Here is a 4,865-nt window from a genome sequence, read left to right on the forward strand (position 1 = left end):
CCTGCTTGAATTGCTTACAAGTGCAGAGCAGTCTTGTTTTGTATCTGTGTTATAAGGAGGAAAAATGGTGAAATGCTTGTAAAACCAGCTCCTTGGGGATCTGCTATAACATAGTTATTTTAACACAGTAGCTGTGTGGGTTGTGTTTCTATGAAGAATATGGGATGAGATGTATTCTGCCAGCCTTGATATAAAAGTGGAAAATGTAAAATTTTTGAATGTGGGTTCGATACATGAGTAAGGCATCTTGTTTCTTTTTTTCTGCAGTGGTAGTGTTAAGGTTACATGGGACTTGCATTTTAAACATATTTTCTGCTTCGATAATAATAGATCTATTAATTCTATTTATGCACTGATACTTAGCATAGATAAGCATATAGTTAAGAATATTAAGTTCTTTTTTTGGTTTTTTGAGCCAGGGTTTCTCTGTGTTGTTTTGCACCTTTCCTGGAACTCGCTCTGTAGCCCAGGTTGGCCTCGAACTTGTATGTTAATAAGTAAAGTATGCCTGGAGATAAGAGGTTATGGCCATGAACCAAAGTCAGGTGGTGGTAGCACATGCTGTTTTTCCGATCACATGGCAGTCAGAGTCTCTGTGCGTTCAAGGACACAGACAAGTGTGGTGACTTAATAAGACTGTTTAGAAATTTGATTACACATGACATAACCTGATTAAGGTCCCCCTCCCAACACCCCCCCCACTCTATTCCTCCCAGTTCTCCACTATCTGGATCTACTTCCTTTCTGTTATTCATGGAAAACAAACACACTTCTAAAAGATAATAAAACAACACAAGGTCCAGCACATCAAAAGTGAACAAAACAAATGGAAGGAAAAGAGCCCATACCTTCAACAAAGTGAACCACTTCTGCTCTGCCATTCCAAGCTGACTAGATCAAATCCTCCAAACCTGTGTGCCTACATACACCCGTCTGCCTTTTCCGTTGTTTCTGATCTGTGTCATGGCAAAGGGAAGTCTGGCTAGCATAATTAGTCTGTCGAATTAAAACAACTTAAAAGGGAAAAACAACACACAGAAAAAGATGACTCAGTTAAAAAAACAAAGCCAAGTGGTTTAGATTGCTACTGAAGAAGAAAAACAAATGAACAAGGAGTGGAGGAGGACTTAGGTGTTAAGCAAGAAATAAAAACCGATATAAATATCTGAGTGTATCAATAATCTGCTTCCAAATGGGAAAACTGACTTAGCTCATGCCTTAAGGACCATGATAGGAACCAGTTTAGTGGAGACTGTGGAAATATAATGTGCTAATGGTGAGCTACAATTTGGACTAATATGATGCTTATCTCTTGTGTGAAGGAATGGCACTCATGAAATTTATTGTGAGCAACAGTTGAAGGAGAAATATTCTTTCAGATTTAAAATCTCTGGTTATATTATGTAAGGATCCACCCCCATAATACAATATGCAACTGTCCAGTTTAGGATATTAAAAATTTGTTAAGAATAAAAATTAAAAAAAAAAACAGCAAAACCAGATTGTGATGCTTTCTAGAAGATGTAAGAACATGGGAGTTAATCTCTGCTCTACAAAGAGGTACAATGCAAACACACTGCTTAGATGTGGGAGACAGTTGAGATAAGGAGCGAACCAGGGCCTTAGAATTGAAGCAAGAGACAACAACATATTCTAAGAGTGGGAGTCCACCACTGAAAACATCCTGGGAAGCAGTACCAGAGTGGAGGTTCTGGATCTGCTAGAGAATGAATTCCTGTGATAAAACCCTGAGGGAGAGACATGGAAACAGTATTTAGACTTTCACACTTCCCAGTTCTGCCTCCAAGGGCTTTATCAGATGGGGAAAACTTCCTATTACTTTTATCCAGATTTAGAAGAAGAAGAAAAAGAAAAAGAAAACTAACCAATGAGTAATTTTGTTCCTTATATGTTTTGTTGCTTTTAAAATGAGTTTTAAAAATCTTTCTAAATACTGAAATATGTACATTTTCATTTTAGAAACCAACTGTAAGAATTCACTTGTCATGTATTACTAAATATTGTTTGCTTTCTCAAGTAAACTTTTATCCATGCCCTAAATTTGATTTTTAACTTCCTCATTAGTGGAGATATCAGTGGATTTTACTTTTTCATTTTTTAAAAGAAAATTATTGGGATTACTAAATACTAATTTTTCTTATTTAGAAAAACTGTTAATAGAGACCTAATTAGCAGTCACATTTGCATAATGACATTCTGTTAATTTTGGTCATTTTACCATTTAACACTTAGACAACTTTTACCCCCTACTTCCCGTATAGCAGATTCTGCATTATTTCCCACATTCAGAGAGAAACAATCAAGTTCAACTAAAGACGACACATTCAACTGATTCACCTCACTTCTTTAATTGGTGACATGAGAATGTTTCCTCCTTATGAAGAACAATGGCAAGTCCTGATGAGATCTTGAAGAGAGTAACAAATGCATGGCAGAATTAACAAGATGTGCTCATGTTGTACTGATGGCACACTGCTTGCTTGTTAGCTGAGGCTTGATACAGAGTAGACATTAACCAAAGTTAACTTTAGATGTATAGTCACTAAGTTGGATTCAGGAATCCATATTGGAAACAGGAAGCAAGAGCACTTTGACAATTGCATGTTGCTCAGGGCCTCTACCTCAGGAAGGACTTTACCTTCCAGTAGCTCGAGACTTGCCCCACCTCCAGTGCTCACATGGCTGACGTTATTTTCAGTGTCCCATTTGGCACAGCAAGTAGCAATATCTCTACCCCCTATAATGATGACACATCCCTTGGATGTGGCCTTCACAACTTCATTCATGAGGGTTTTTGTTCCCTTAGCAAAGGCATCCCATTCAAACATGCCCATGGTTCCATTCCAAATAATAAGCTTTACCTGGGTCATAATTTGAGCATTGTTTTTAATGCTCTCAGGACCATAGTCCAAACCCATCCAGCCAGATGATATGCAGATTCTAGAGTGACTTGTCCAACTTTTGCATGCTCATCAAACTTGTCAGCAGTTACAAAGTCAACAGGAAAGTTTATCTTTACACCATTATTTTCTGCTTTGGCCATGATCTCTGAAAATTTTGGCTCTCTTCTTCAAACAAGGAAGCACTAATCTCCATGTTATTGAGTTCCTTTAGGAAGATGTAAACCATCTCACCTCCAAAAATCATGATGTTGACTTTGTCTAACATATTTTTGATGAGTTGGCTCTTGTCTTTCACTTTGGATTTGAGCTCAGCAGCAATAGGCGCTAAGGAATATTTATCTGATAGAGCTTGGTATTAGGCATTGTGATATATTGACTAGCACAGGATGCTAGGAAAAATTGCCAGGAAGGGTTTCTCTGAATGTTCTAAGCCCTTGGCAAAGTAATCTAGTTCCTTCTTCATGAGGAACCCAGATGCCTTCTGGGGCAAATTTACTCCCACCATGGAACTGTGGGCCTGATGTACAGTGCCAAAATTGTCATGGATGCAGATATCACTGAGTTTCAACAGTGATGCTCTGAAGGTTTCTACTTTAGCTGGGTCAGTGGTAGTCTTTATTCCAGAGGGATCCTGACCCTTGCCTTCTTCCTCCACATGGAAGCAAAGATTCTCCAATAGGATGACAGACCCATTATCTGGGTTGGCACAAGATTTCTCTACTTTTGAGCCCACACATACTTCAGGAACAAAACATCCTTACCCAGCCTGGATTTGAGCTCAGCAGCAACAGGCACCAAGGAGTATTTATCTGGGATAGGGACACCATCAGGCCAGCCAAGGTAACTCATGAGAACTACAGACTTGGCTCCTTTTTCCAGACAATGCTTGATGCTTGGGATGGCGGCCCTGATTCTCTGGTTGTTGGTGATTTGGTTGTTTTTCATGGGAATGTTAAAGTCTACTCTCATGATGACTCCTTTCCACTTAACATCTACATTGTCCAGAGTCAACTTACCAGAAACAGGCATCTTGATGGTATGTTGAACAACCTCTTTACTGCTTCTTGGTGGAGCTTTTAACTCTTGAGTCTTGGCCCAATCTCTTTGCACAACAGCCAGTAACAGGCTTTGAGAGGAATTCCAGCTCTGTGATTGGTCTTGATCCTGTCTATCTTGATTTGGAAAATTTTGCCTAATACAGATTCAAACTGCCATCCTAGAATACTAAACAGTGAAACTCAGAGCTGAGCACTAAAGATAGGAAATTAAAAAGCTTTCAAAATAAAAAAGTGCCAGAGGTTCAGACTTTTTTTCACTCCTGCTTCTTGGTTCTACATCATCTTTCAATTCTGTTTTGTTCTTAAGAAATTTAAAAGTATAACCAACCATGAGATTGCCAAAAAATTATGTAACTCTTCCCCACATCCAATCTCCATTTATATTACTGAACAAAATCATCAGCAATGCAAATGATGAAAAACTGATAGCAATTTCCTTTAATTCAAGGCAGCATATGAATGTCTTCTATCCTTAATTAATATTTCTGCTGAGCTTGGTATTAGGCATTGTGATATATTGTTGCTTTGTGTTGGAAACATGTATTATTCTTAGTATAGGGTTCTTAAATTATTTATTTATTTTTAGACTTTGGTGAAAGAATGCTTGCTGCCTCCTGCAGGAGACTAAGACAGGATACTAGCAAAGAGAACATCACATTCTTTTCAGGAATTATGATATTGTCCCTTTTCTTCTTTCCTTCTTTCTTTGGCTTACTTCTTGTATAATTTAGAAATCAAGTATTTCTTGAGTTGGAACTTTCTACCAAAATTGAAAATGAGTAAAAAAAATTCAAAAATATATTTATAAATGTTGGTTGAGTGGTGAAACTAGTATGAATGATATCTCTCCATTTAGGGTAATGTTGGTTGTGGGTTTGTCATA

The 4,865-nt window shown here is 37.8% G+C and overlaps 1 pseudogene; it reads right to left on the bottom strand.

The window, feature by feature from the left end:
• Positions 1–2,504: 2,504 nt before the first annotated feature.
• Positions 2,505–3,953, bottom strand: LOC128113940 (phosphoglycerate kinase 2-like; annotated as a pseudogene).
• Between the last annotated feature and the right edge of the window lie 912 nt (positions 3,954–4,865).

This window comes from Peromyscus californicus, unplaced genomic scaffold (assembly GCF_007827085.1).
Source record: "Peromyscus californicus insignis strain IS unplaced genomic scaffold, ASM782708v3 Scaffold_19__1_contigs__length_69161282, whole genome shotgun sequence".
NCBI lineage: Eukaryota > Metazoa > Chordata > Mammalia > Rodentia > Cricetidae > Peromyscus > Peromyscus californicus.